Raw genomic sequence first — 15,403 nt, forward strand, 5'->3', positions numbered from 1 at the left:
CAGGATCTTCTCGCTTTCAAAGTCTGTGATGAAAGATCAGTCATTCACCTAATTGGTTTACCCCTGAATGTAATCTGCCTCCTTTCTCTCATAGCTTTTAATATTCTCTCCTTGTTCTGTATGTTGGCTATCTTCATAATTATATGTCTTGGAGTTGGTCTATTACGCTTTTGAATGTTTGGGGTCCTGTAGGCTTCCAGGATTTGGCCATCCATTCCATCTTTCATCTCTGGGTAGTTTTCTAGAATTATTTCATTTAATAGGTTGTCCATTCCTTTGGTTTGAATCTCTATGCCTTCTTCTATCCTGATGACTCTCAAATTTGTTTTTTTTTGTGACATCCCATATTTCTTGAATAATTGCTCATGGGATTTAAGCATCTTTTCTGTGTTGTCTATATTCTTTTCAAGTTGATAAACTTTGTCTTCATTATCTGATGGTCTGACTTCTACTTGATCTAGTCTATTTGTAATATCCTCGTTTGAGTCTTTATTTGTTTTATAGTTTCTTGCATTTCTAGGATTACTGTTTGATTTTTTTTAAGATCTCTATCTCCTGGTAAAGCTCGTTCTTTGCCATTTGAATTTGTTTGTTTAATTCATTTTCAAAATATACTTTTATTGCTTGGACTCGGTGTCTCATGTCTTCTCTAATATTCCTTTCCATCTGAGTTAGGTACGCCTTGATTTCTTTCCCTATCCCTGTTTCTGATGCTTCTAAGTCCTCCTGTAGAATTAAGTTGTCCTGCATTGTTTGTATTCCTTTTTCCCCTTGTTTTTTTCATGATGTTCACACTACTTTCCAGCTCTATTTGATTGCTGTGTTTCTGCTCTCTTCTATAAATTTGTTTTGGTTTTTTATATCTCTGTTTTCTCTCCTTTGTGTTGGTAGACTATGCTTGCTAAAGTGGATTCCGCTGGGAAGGAATTCCGATGGCCGAGCTCCAGTGACGTCACCTCTCTGCTATGGCGGGCCCCAGGCTCCTTATTGGGGTGTCCAAATGGAGGGGTGGGACTGGACTGTCTCTGGTTGGTTTCAGCTCCTGGACGCCGGTGGCCGGGCGGTCTCCAGCCGCCCAGTCGCTCTGGCAGCTGGCGGGCAATTGATTGCAGGCAGGCATGCGGTTTCCAGCTGCTCAGTTGCAGGGGCAATGGGCCAGCTGTCCTCGGCGGGCGTGCGGTCTCCAGCTGCCCAGTCGCAGCGGCAACGGGCCGGCTGTCGCTGTTAAGCGGGCGTTCTCTAGCCGCCTGGTCGTGTGGTCGGTCGCTGGCGGGCAGGCGGTCTCCAGCCGTTCAGTAGGAGGGGCAATGGGCCGGCTGTTGCTGGTGGGCGGGTGATCTCTAGCCACCCAGTCACAGGGGCAATGGGCCAGCTGTCGCAGGTGGGCGGGTGGTCCCCAGCTGCCCAGTCGCATGGGCAGCCGGCAGGCGATTGGTCACGGTCAGGCTTGCGGTTTCCAGCTGCTCATTCGCAGGGGCAATGGGCTGGTTGTCGCTGGTGGGCGGGCGATCTCTAGCCACCCAGTCTCAGGGGCAATGGGCCAGCTGTCCTCGGCGGGCGTGCGGTCTCCAGCTGCCCAGTCGCAGCGGCAACGGGCCGGCTGTCGCTGGTAGGCGGGTGTTCTCTAGCCGCCTGGTCGTGTGGTCGGTCACTGGCGGGCAGGCGGTCTCCAGCCGTTCAGTAGCAGGGGCAATGGGCCGGCTGTTGCTGGTGGGCAGGTGATCTCTAGCCACCCAGTCGCAGGGGCAATGGGCTGGCTGTTGCTGGTGGGCGGGCAATCTCCAGCTGCCCAGTCGTACGGTTAGTCGCCGGCAGGGGGCAGACTCCAGCCGCCCAGTCTCGCGGGCGGCGGGTGGAGTTTCGCTGGCAGGCATGCATTCTCCGGCCGCCCAGTCTCCAGGGCCTGGCCTCTAGTCCCCTGGTTTCTCCTGCTAGTCCTGGTTTCTCCTTTTAGACCAAATTTCCCCTGAGTGATGCCTCTCGGCAGTTCAAACTGTACTCTGGGCCTGCGGTTTGTTGGGCGTGGAGGATGGCTATTGAGAACCCCCTAGCACTCTATTGTTTTGATTTTTTCCGCTTGCCCCTCCCCCCGCACTGGCAATACAGGTTTCATTTTCCCCCGCTGATGGGAGGGATAGTTGAAGTTCGGGTTTCTCTAGTTTTCCTCCTGTCTTTATGCAGGCTTGCTCTGATAATCCCTCCCCCGGAGAGACTAGGAGAGATTTTATGCGAATTCCCTGCTGTATGGGAGATGAGCTGAGTAACACACACCTGTTTTATTGTTGCAATCTGTCGGAGAGTGGCGGTGGTTACTTCAGCTCTCCAAGATGGTGGCCTCTGGTTTCCTTGGTGGAGTTTCCGTTGTGGGGGATAGAACTGTCCCGTTTCCTTCCCCGTCTGAAATCCCGAACTCAGCCCGGGGCTCCATGAGTGCTCAGGCGGCAGGATTCCACAGAATCTGCAGCAATCTCCCTGCTTGCTGGTCGCTTCTCGGCGGCTCCCCGCCGTCTGTAGCCGCGGGGCGGGCCTCGCGGATCAGTCAGCCCAGATCTCCGGTTGCACAGTTGGCTCGTGTATGAGACTCAATTACCGGACCTCGGTGCTGGAAATCCTTCCTCTAGGTTTCGGTGCACCCCCATTTTGCTGTAAGTTCCTAACAAGATAGTTTTTTGTCGTTCTAACTCGTTATTCACCCGTGCAGTGGCACGGTACACAGGGTGTGATGCACTCTATTCGTGGCCATCTTCGTTAGTCCCTCTTCTAGCTTCTATTAAGGGATAATATTTATTTGTGTTTGACTTCATACTTTTTCATAATATCTATAGTTTAATTTTATTATGAAAATGTTTACAATTGTTGATATATTTTATGGATTGTTCTTATCAAATGCAATTAGTTATATATTACCAATTAACCTAGAAATCAGATATATGTGTTTTTATAATTCTTTAATTTGAAAATGGAAAATAATATGAAAGAGTTTTAAGTCAAGATTTGGAAATCAAAATACATTCTCTCTAAAAACTAAGTTACAAAAAGTCTATCTAAATAAAATCAAAGTAATATATACTAAAGCTAGATTATGTAGTCATACTGCTATATGCTCAAATACAGGTTCTGCCACTTATTAGATGTTTAATTGTGAGCATACGAAAATAGACAATAACAACAAAATCTCAAGTTTGCATTTTAGAATAAAATAAAATTTGCATTAGAATTATCTTTAATACTATTATCTAATTAATCCTAGAATAGGTGAGATAATTTGTCATTTCATTGTTAGCTTTAGGCCTTATTTTTCACTAAAATTGACTTAAAAGTATGAAAGGCAACATGTTTAAAGTATTTGGTAAGAGACAATATTGTTAAACACTCTGAAGACTTCGAAATGATAGAAATATACTATTATTTGAGAATTATAGAAGAAAAATTTTATAAGTGTCTACATATAAATTAAACAACTCAAATGAAAATGATCCCCCATCCAAAACAAACTACCATTACTCACTCAATATGTTTTAAAGACTCCCAGAATAAATCTCTACACCCAGGGGGTTTCATTGGAGAATTCCAAAGAAGAATCAAAAACAATTCTCTATAATCTGTTTCATAAAATGAAAGTGAACAGAACATTTTCTAATTTATGTATGAAATAATTATTTCTGATATCAAAATAAGAAGAGAGTATATAAAAAGAAAATTATAAACCAATATGTCATGAATATATACACAAAAATCCTTTAAAATAGGCAAATGGAACATATTAATCAATGAAAAGTTATTAAATATCATGATCAAATATACTTTACTTAAAATTTTTAAATTAATGAATGTAACCTATCATATTACCAGACTTAAGAAGAACAGTAACATGAACATATCATCTGATGCAGCAGAATATTTGATGAATTTAATATCCATTTATATTTTTAAAAACTTTCATAAAAACAGGAATAGAGGAGAACTTTCTCAACTTGATAAATTCATCTGCAAGAAACACACAAGTTCCCCTTGTAGGGAAATGAGAGTGGAGTGGACAACCATCTTCCTCAGCTTTTGGTGGTGCTTTACAATCAGCATCTGTTTCACCTCACCCAAATTTCTGAGGATATTGCTACAGCTGAAATATCAGGGGATGCTTGGGAATGACTGTGAGGGGTGGCAGTGAGGGATGTCAATACCTACCACACAGCAGGAATTACCAAGTTTTCTAGTGGTCTGCTTTATCTAAAGCTCCAGCAGAATTCTCTGTGTATTACCTCAACAAACCTCCTGGCTACTAGGTAACCAAAACTGCTTTTACTGCCAATGTGTTCACTGTCATAGATCCCAATGGATCACCTTGTAGAAGACTCCAACAGTTTTTGCCACTAAGATGATCAGATACTTGGATGATCAGAGTTGAATGGCTGTCTGCTTTATCACTTAAAGCCCAAGGTAGTTTGTTGTTGTTGTTGTTGTTTGTTTGGTTGGTTGATTGGTTGATTGGTTAGTTTGTTTTGTTTTGTTCTGTTTTTAGTCTTTGCACCCTCCACTCACCACAACTCCCACTCCCTCCTAAGGGAACTATTTAAGCTGTTGCAACCTCATGCTCAAAGCCAGGCATACAGCACAGCAGCTTTCAGTCTCCAGATTCATGAGTCATCACTCCCTGCCTTTTACCATTTCCCCAGAGCTGGCCTAGTTGCTACTGCCACAGGAACATCAGCCCAAAAACACAGTGCTTCAGTCTTCCACAGTCTTTTTTTGAGGGAAATATCCTCCTCTCTCCCTACTTCTTGCGGCTAGTCCAGCTATTGCCAGCATGGTCATCCTGACCCCAGATTCAACTGCAAACACCATATATGTGTTTATCAATTGCCCCATGCCCCTTGCCACAAACCTTGCCCCAAATTGTTTCTTGCTATGACGTGTTGCTGTTATGGTGAGATTAAAATAAATCACCAAGTCGATATTAATGCAAGGAATGAAGCTACCTGTTTTTGCTGAGCTGGTGAGATGGGAGGCAAACTGCAAGTCTGCACTTGCACTCTCTAAGAGTCAGAGCAATCTTTTATGGGTAACAAGTAAAACATATCAGTTCATTAATCATAAGTGTTTGTTACTATGATTTAATACCATAAAAATAATCATGAGATCTAAAATCATAATCAGAAGGGAATGGGGTCAAAATGACACTAGTTGAGTATAATTTAAAGAATGATTACCTTTGCTTAAACAAACACTAGCATTCTATGCAGTTAGTGTATATTGCCCAAGAAAAATGGGAACTAGAGAGAAAAATTTTATATTTTATAAGAAGTGCCATTTTATGTTGCCATATATGCCATGCTAAGCAACTGATGATAGGTAAAGAGCAGGGGAATTTCCCATGGAAGAGGCATTTCCTACATGATATGGAGTCTTAAGGTAACATGGAGTTTTTTGGTCATGGCCCATATAGTCTGGCACATAACATTGCCACTACAAAGAGATCTGCAGCTGAGGTTCCCAGCGACTTTCTCAGCCTTAACTTTTCATATCTCTTGTCACCAAGGAGCATGTTGTCAACATTGTGAACTCAACCACACAGGCCAATGGGAGACTCATGACTTCTGGGACTGGAAGCTACAACTCTTCCATACCTGATGACCTGAGCCACTTGATTGAGTGACTGAATATAACATTGCATGTTCTCTATCAGTGGCAGTGAAGTTATTTCTTTATTAAAGCCAATCCATGAAGTCTGGAAGAGGCAACTGCTTCAAATGTGACTACACTTTTACAAGGTCTCAACAGTCACTAAATGTCAGAACAACATGACACTCCCAAAGAAACACAGTAAAACTGCCAGTAACAAATCCCAAAGAACTATAGATACAGGAACTTCCAGACAAAGAAATCCAAGTAATTGCTTTCAAAAATTCCAGTGATTTGCAATGTAAGTTAAGAATAAATAACTTAAAGAAATCAGAAAAAAATACAAAAATACAATGAAAAGGTGACAAAGAAAGCCTACATGAAAAAAATCACAGAAATATTAGAGCTGAAGAACACAACAACTGAAGTTAAAAAGTGCAATTTGGAACTTCCATAGCAGGCTAAATAAAGTAGAAGAAAGGATAAGCAAGTTCAAAGGCAGAACATTTGAAATAATACTGAGCAAAGAGAAAAAAGGAAAAAAGAGTGAAAATGAATGAAGAAAGTCTACAGGATATTTGGAACATTATCAAAAGAGCTAAATCCTACATAATAGCAATAATAAAAGAGAGAGAAAGTGACAGGAGTTTCATTTAAATAAATCATGGCTGAAAACTTTCCCAAACTGCAAGAGGCATAGACATCCATGTATATAAAACTCAAAGGTCTCCAGTTTTGGTCCACAGGTGACTTTACCAGGGCACATTATATTCAAACTCTCAAAAATCAAAGAAAAAGAAAATTCTGAAGGTGATCATAGGAGCATAAAATATACAAGGGCATACAAGGGCATCTGAAAAACTCAATGTATACTACAGTGAAAACTTTGCAGCCAGGAGTGGCTTTCCTAGACAAATTAAAGCTGAAGGAGTTTGATTGCATTTAACCTATCTTAAAAGAAAAGATAAAGGGAGTACTTAAGATGAAATGAAAGCTGGGGTTGTGGCTCAGTGGTTGAGTGCTTGCCTCGCATGCATGAAGCACTGGGTTTGATCCGCAGCAGAACATAAAAACTAAATAAATAAATAAAATAAAGATATTGTGTCCATCTACAACTAAAAATATAAAACAAAATAAAAAAATAAAATGAGAGGTTGATAATTAGTAAGCAATCCTTCTTAGTCTGTTCAAAAAAAAATTAGAGGGAACCAAAATCATTGTATAAGGCCAACATCATCCTGATACCAGAGGAAAAAATATGTGTAATGACTATAGATACAAAAATCTTCAATAAAATACTAAACTCATTGAACAACACATCAAAATATTATATGTTATGAAACAGTGGGATATATCGCTGACATGCAAGTGGTGGGGTAACATATTCAAATCAATCAGTGTGAAGCACCACATATATAAAAATGTTGGGTTGGGGTTTTGGTTCAGTGGTAGAGCTCTTGTCGAGTGCACATGAAGCACTGGGTTCAATCCCCAGCACCGCATTAAAATAAATAAATAAATAAATAAATAAATAAATAAAACTAAATACACAAAATAAAGGTATTGTAAAATAAAAAAAAAGAAAGTGTATATTATTATCTCAATACATGGAGAAAAATAATTTAACAAAGTTCAACATCCTTTCTTGATTAAAACTGTCAACAGCCTGGTCATGAGCATATTTCTGTAAACTTTGCTTTGTGAAAGGCTGAGATAGAAGTATAAGCTTTAGGACAGTCTGGGCAACTTAGTGAGACTCTGTCTCAAAAAAAGGGGAGGGGATAGGTGATTGTAGCTTAGTGGTATTGTGCTACTGGGTTCAGTCTACAGTATCATTCAAAAAGAAAGAAACAAAGAAAGAAATACCTCTTTACAATTTAGATAGAGAAGGACATGTCCATATAATAAAGACCATTTGTAACTAGTCCTTATCATAATCAATGGGGAAAACTGAAGCTTTTCTCCGAGATTTAGGACAAAACAAGGGTGACCACTATTGCCACTTCTATTAAAGATAGTACTGCAGAACAAATTACAAAACAAAGGAAGTGAACTTATCATTATTTCCAGAAGACATGATACTACAGATAGAAAATTCTAGTATCCACACTCATGCATGAATACACACAGATACACAAAACATAGTTAAAACAAGTAAATGAATTCATTAGAGTTGAAGATATAAAATCATCCTATAAAATCAATTGCAGTTTTTACAGTAAAAATGATTTATCTTAAACATTATCTCAAATCAAGAAAACAACCTAACTTATATCATCAAAAGTAATACTTATTTTTTTTAAACATTTATTCTTTAGGTGTAGATGGACACAACACAATGCCTTTATTTTTTTTATGTGGTGCTGAGGATCGAACCCAGGTCCCACCCATGACAGGCGAGCACTCTACCACTGAGCCACAATCCCAGCCCCCAGTAATAATTATTAATACATTTTAAAAGAAGATGAAAAAACTATACAAACCTATAAAATGTTGATGAAAGAAATTGAACACATAAGTAACTGAAATAATAGCTCATGCATTGAAAGACTTAATATTGTTAAAATGTTTATACTGCTCAAATTGATTCATAGAATCAATGTGATTCCTAATAAACTTTCAAAGGCACTTTTCAAAAAAATGTAAAATAATTCTAAAATTTGTTTGCAATCACAAAAGACCCTAAATAGTCAAAGTGATTTTGAGAGACATAAAATTGTTTCAGGCATCATAAATCTTGATTTCAATTATATTACAAAATTAAAGTAATGAAAATAGTATGACATGGATAAAAGTGGACAACAAACTATGGAACAGAATAGAATACCCCAGAAATAAACTTATTCATATGTAGCCAACAATTTTTTTTTTTAAAGAGAGAGAGAGAGGTGGGGGGACAGAGAGAGAATTTTAAAATTTATCTTTTAGTTTTCAGCGGACACAACATCTTTGCTTGTATGTGGTGCTAAGGATCGACCCCCGGCTGCACGCATGCCAGGCGAGTGCCCTACCGCTTGAGCCACATCCCTAGCGCCCCAACAAATTTTTTAAAATGCCAAGAACACACAATGAGAGTCGGTAATATCTTAAATAAATTGTGACAGGAAAACTGGATATACATATAGGCATGAATTAAATTAAAATATTACACCACACAATTATGTCAACAAAAAGTTGATGAAAGACTTAAAATGTATGGAACTGGGGAACTTCATGTTCAATGAAATAAATTACACTCAATTTTCTCTTATATGTGGAGGCTTTAGGGGAAAAAAGAGCAACAACAACAACAACAACAAAAAATATCCCACAAAAATAGAAGGACAGATCAAAAGACAAGAACACAGGGGTCAGGGAGGGAGGAGGAGAAGGAAAAGAGAGGTAGTGGGAATAAATTAGAGCAAATTATTCTCTGTGTATGTATGAATATGTCACAATGAGCCCCATTATTATGTATAGTTATTATGTAGCATTGGAAAATAGAAAGAAAAAAGAAAACAAAAATCTGAAATCATAAAATTTCTAGAACAAAGAATGAGCAAAAACATACTGACATTGGTTTTGGGAAGTATATTTTTGGATTGTACCATAATCAAAAATAAACAAGTTTTACTACATCAAAATTAAATGATTTTGTATAGCCAAAGAAAAACCAAAATGAACACAGCCTATATATGAGGGAAAATACAAGAAAATCATATATCTGACAAGAAGCTAAGATTCAAAGTAAACCAGGAACTCACAAAAATCAGTAACAAAAACCAAATAAATGAATATGCTGATTTTAAATGTGGTCAAAAAGGTTTGAATATACATTTCTCCACAGAATGCATAAAACTGGTTAGTATAAATAAATGTTAATTTCACTAGATATCAAGTTTGCAAATGAAAACTTAATGTAATGTCACTTCACACCTTTAAGGGTAGTTGTTATAAAAAAAATTGTTCAGGATACAAGAAATCTAAATCTGAGCTGGCTTATTGGTTGAGTGCTTGCTTAGCAATTCCAAAGCCCTGGGTTCTATCTCCAGCACTTTCAAAAACAAAATCACCTAGAGAAAATTGAAACTCTTTCTCATTGTCAACTGAAAGACTAAGTAGTCCAGCTGTTTTAGAAAACAGTATGTAGATCCCTCTAAAAAAATTAAAATGAACTGTCAAAAGATACAGCAACCTCATGTCTGAGAATTTTTCCAATAAAATAAAAATCAGGATCTTGAAGAGCTACTAGCATTTCTATGTTTATTGCAGGATTATTCATAGTAGGTAAAATGAGGAAACAATTTAAATGTCCATTAATGAATGGACAAAGAAAACATGGCATATACATCCAATACAATGGAATATAATTTTGCATTAACAAATGGTGAAATTTGGCCTTCTGACAACATGGATGAACTTAGAAGAGATTATGCTAAGCAATATAAGACAGTCACAGAAAGATAAATAATGCATGATTCCACTTACAAGCTATAACTAAAATATTCAAATTCATGGAATAAAAGAGCAGAATGGAATTTACCAGGGGCTAAGAAGGGTAATGTGGAGTTACTTCACCAAAGGGCATTAAATTTTCAGGTTTTATTGGTCTCTTAAAATTAATTGAGAAGTTTGTGTTCCTCTCAAACTTTTGGAAAGGTTTCAGAAATAGCTTTAGAAATAAAGTTCTTAGGGGACCTCTTGGCCCACACCTACAACAGCCAATTCCTCTCCCTCCATGCTGTCCCATGCTGCTTCTGTCTGATGGTGGTGTTTCTTGGCCCACTGCAGGCAGAGCAGCTGTTGCCCCCGACATGTAACCCCTTGACCAAGCATCCTGCATTCTCTGGTTGCAGCCCCTCACTCTGCTGGGCTGTCTGGTTTTGCCTCCAACTATGAACTCAAGTCACCTTGGAGCTCTACTGCCGGCTGCTGGACAGTTTGAGAAATTTGTTAGGGTTCCTATAAGAAAAGTGCCAAAGTGGCCTTGAAGACTCTGAAGCCCAGAAACAAGTTTGTGCAAGTATTCCTTGAAGAAGAAAACCTCATGAAGACCTTTCAGCATGACAAGCTGGTGAGACTCTACACCTTGGTTACTAAGAAAGAGCCCATTTACATCATCACTGAGTACATGGACAAGGGCTGTTTGCGGGATTTTCTAAAGAGAGATGAAGGCTCATCAACTTTTCTGCTCAGTACTAACCTAGGAGTTGCCCATTTGTTTACTTTGAAATCTCATGCATCCTCAAGTTTATTTAAGAGCAGAGGCACATTATTAAGAAAGGGAGCAATGTGCCTGGTACATCAAGGAAATATATATTTGAATGATCCCAACTACTGAATTTTAATAGTTTCATCATGGTGTCTTTTAGTCATGTTGAGTAATTGACTTGTTTTACTCCTCAATGTTGTTCAAGGGTGGTGTATTCTGAGAAGATCATGTATCATACAATCCAACATATGTAGCAAGAGATTTATACACATTTTAGGGAAGCACGATCTTTATAATCATTATTTTTATTTTATTTTTATTGGTGCATTATAATTATACATAATAGTGGGATTTATTATATCATTTTCTACATGGTCATAACATGATTTGCTCAATCTCCTTCCCCAGTACCTTCTTTTTCTCTCCCCCAATCCACTTACTCTACTGATTTCCTTCTATTATTATTATTCTAATTAGTAATATGTGTGTGTGTGTGTGTGTGTGTGTGTGTGTGTAGGATTTTATGGTATATTTGTACATGAACACTGAATAGGATTCAACATGGTATATTTGTACAAAAACATCCCGTTTTTTCCTCAATACTTCCCTATGTCCTGTTCTCCTCCCTTCTGCTTGATCATCTTCCTTTATATTGTTGATCTCTCTTCCTTTTTCATGTGATTCCCTTTTATTAATCCTTTATCTCCTTTTCAGCTTCTGCATATGAGAGAAAACATTTAACCCTTGACTTTCTGAGTCTGGCTTATTTCACTTTGCATAATGTTCTCTAGTTCCATTTGTTTATGAGCAAATGCCATAATTTCATTTTTCTTTATGGCTGAGTGAAACTCCATCATGTATATACACCATATTTTACTTAATCATTCACCTGTTGATGGACACCTCGTTTGAGTACATGACTTGGCTATAGTGAATTGTGTTCCTATAAACATTGGGATACATGTAGCACTATAGTATGCCAATTTAAGTTACTTTGGATAAATACCATATATTATTTATTGAGTCTAATATACTTGATTCCCCTCTTCTATTCTATTGGCCTATTATATTCCTTTCTTATTTCCATTTTTCCTTGGGTCCTCTTTCATTTGAGAAATTGTTGAGGCTTTCTTGGTAAGATGAGATCAATGGAATGAATGGAACACACAATGAAAGTACTTCAAGTCTGGTATGATTAGAATACATACTCTGAAATATTGTAGGCAGAGCTGGAATTCAACTTCGGGAGTAGAGTTTGTGTTCTGGCTCTGTTGTTCAATAAATAGCTGTACCTCTTTCAAAAACAGCAAAACAAAAAAATGGAAAGAAAAAAAACAAAATGAAAAGCAATAAAGTTTTAAAATGTGTGTGTGTGTGTGTGTGTGTGTGCGCACACGCACAAATTTATACAGAGAGTGGGAGAGTGAGAGAGCTAAGTTCAGAGTTCCTATGTCTGATATTTATTTTCTATGAAAAGGTCTATTCTTCTGTTTTATTTTTTTCTAGTCATATATTTCTTTCTCTCATGCTTAAACTTGTTTTTAGGAAAGGACATTATTCGAGTGATTTTGAGAACATAGTTATTTTCAAATGAATCCTAAGTCACAAATATTTGATTCTGAACAGTTTTGAACATGAGTGTTTTGGATTGCTTATTGTACAAATTCATGGTTTTCCATAAATGATTCATAGAGGAAAAAGCAGTAGGTCTCTCTTTGTTATGTATTGAGGGACAAAATAAACCAGCTCAATTTCAAGCCCCAAAGGGTTTCTTTGTGATGTTTTAGAGTCTTTCACCTTGCATGCTGCCTGCTCAGGCCCATCAATGTATCCAAGAAGTGTATGTTATCACTTAATTTTGTTTACAGCTTAGAAACAGTGTTGACCTAGTTACTTTTCAATACCAAGATAAAATGTTCTGTGTTGTCTGACAGGCAATGTATTGTCAGAGGAATGGATATTTTTCTCACTGAATTACAGTTTTTCCTTCTTATACTTTCAAGTTTCTGGAAATCAATCTTTTAATAAAGAGGGAAATGTCTATTGTTGGTTTTTATAGTCTGAAAGGTCAGAACTACAGTTACCCTGAAAAAAATGGAATTAAAATAATAAAAAAAGCAATATAAAAATATACTGGGTTTGTACAGTACCTTTTGTGTCATATAATAATTATAGAAATACATGTCCTAAGCATTTCTTCTTAAAAAATTTGACTTAATTATTATTTTAAGGTAAAATAGTCCCTCATGGTTGCAAACTCTGTTGCTGATTATTTTAATTATATGAACAATTAATAGCAGAATTTTAATCATTAAACTGTTAAGATTTATCACCACTATGATATTTTGTATTTAGAAAATTACATCTAAATGTGAAATGTTCATTATACTAGTTTAGGCTTTACTTAATTTTTATTAATAATTACTGACTGCATTTTTAATTTTGGACTATATATTTTTCCCATTGGTTCATCTCGGACTTTTTATTTTTTGTACCAGGGATTGAGCTCAAGGATGCTAAACCACTAAGACACATCCCTATCTCCATTTTTATGTTTTATTTATTTATTTATTTATTTATTTATTTATTTATTTATTTTAGTTGTTGATATACCTTTATTGTATTTATTTAATGCAGTGCTGAGAATAGAATCCAGTGTTTCACACATGCCAGGCAAATGCGCTATTGCATTGCCACAGCTCCAGCCCTTATGTTTTATTTTGAGAAAGTGTCTCACTAAGTTTCTCAGGGCCTGGCCATTTACTGCAATAAAAAGTGTTGTTCCTTCAGGTACAAATGATCATTCTAAAATACAATATGGCTATTAGAGTTTGATTCTGGCCTGACTGAGTGGCAACTACAAACATGTAGAGCTGGGCTAGAGGAGGTGTATCACACAGTCATAACCTGGAAGAGGTTGTCTTCCATGAGGCTCTTACCCTACTCATTTCCTTCTCTCTGCTTCCTGGCTACCATGAAGTGAGTTGTTTTCCTTTGCTATGACCTTCAGCCATAATGTCCTGCTTCACCTTGAGCCCAGAGCAGTGGACTTGGCTACCTATGGACTGAGATCTCTGAAACTGTAAGAAAACTCCTCAAAGTATTTTTTGTCAGGTATATTGGTCACAAAAATGAATAGCTCAGTAAAATAGCAATTGGCACTAGAAATGGGGTCATTGTTGTGACTAACCTGACTATGTGTTTCAGAAGCCTTGGGGAACAGTTTGTGGAAGGAATTTGTAAAAGTTTGAAGATGAAAGCTGGAAAAATATTGTTGAAAACAGGGATTCATGGGCAATTCTGGTGGAAGCTCAGAAGACCAGAACACAGACAATAAAAGATCAAGATTATGAGGTTTCAAAGTGAAATAAAGACTCTATTGGAAAGTGGAATAATGGCCATTCATGCTAAATCTGGCAAAGAATTTGTATATATTTTGTCCATGTCCAGAGACCTTATATGGGGCTTAATTTTAAAGTGATAGACTAATAAATATGGATGGGAAAATTTTAAGTCAGCATAGCATTCAATCGGTGGCAAAGATGTTTTTGAAAGTTTTAGCAAGTTTTACTCTGAGAATTGGAGGCAGAAAGCAGAGATTATGAATCTTAACTATTTTCAGTTTGACTAGGAAAATGCTTCAAAAACTGGGGTCAAGAAAGATATACTTTTTGTAATGGTTAATCTGAATTGTCAATTTAAAGGGATTAAGAAATGTCTAAGACTAAGAGGCTTCTGGATATCTCAATAATATTTCTAGGAATGATTGGCATGTGGGACAGTGAAGTGGACATCCACCCTAAGTACAGGCAGCACCATTCAAGGGGTTGGAGGCTTGGATGAACAAAAGGTGGAAGAAAAAGGAAGCAGCATCAGATGCCAGCTCACAAGCTGGATTCTTCTTGAATGGGTTATTGACTGCTGCTTTAATTGCCTAAAGAATTTAGCCTCCAGCTTCTTCACTCTTCCACAGCAGACTCTGCCTGATGACTCTCCCAGGAGTATGCAAATAGCCTTTATGGGACTATCCAGCTTCTGGTTCTATAAACCAATCTAATAATCCCATTCTTATAATTTTATAATCATGTAATAGTCCCATAAAAGATATGGGTGAAACTGTGAAGTGAAATCAAAGACTATACAGATGGAGCAACAAATACCTGCTCAGTCTAAATAGCCTCAGCTGCTGAGGCTTCGGAATGAGAGAGATTAATTATTACACCCCAGTCTGGTACCAAAGGCCCAAAAACTCCTGGGAGAGTCATCTGGCAGAGTCTGATGTGGAAGAGTGAATATGTATGTGTATGTGTGTACACACACATACACACACACACACACACACACACACACACACACACACATATATATATATATATATATATATATATATATATATATATAAGCTGAGTTACAGAAACTGTTTGCTCATCTGAGTTTTGGGATTGTTTTGGCCCCATTCCTTTTTTCTATTCCCCTATTACTCCTTTCTGGAAAAGAAATGCATTTCTATGCTACTGTATACTGGATAAATGTAACTTGCATATATATATATATATATATATATATATATATATATATATATATATAAAATAT

At 37.4% G+C, this 15,403-nt stretch overlaps 1 pseudogene across 1 annotated transcript in view; it reads right to left on the reverse strand.

Moving 5' to 3' along the window:
* Window positions 1-1,526: 1,526 nt before the first annotated feature.
* LOC308639499 (11-beta-hydroxysteroid dehydrogenase type 2-like) overlaps window positions 1,527-15,403 on the reverse strand; it is an 87,090-nt pseudogene continuing 73,213 nt past the window's right edge. Inside the window, exons 3-4 of the transcript in view lie at window positions 4,883-5,033; window positions 1,527-1,701 (exon numbers count right to left, since the gene is read on the reverse strand). The product of the transcript in view is annotated as an 11-beta-hydroxysteroid dehydrogenase type 2-like (transcript). The remainder of the gene's footprint in view (window positions 1,702-4,882; window positions 5,034-15,403) is intronic.

Source organism: Spermophilus citellus, assembly GCF_964194105.1.
Source record: "Spermophilus citellus genome assembly, chromosome: X".
NCBI lineage: Eukaryota > Metazoa > Chordata > Mammalia > Rodentia > Sciuridae > Spermophilus > Spermophilus citellus.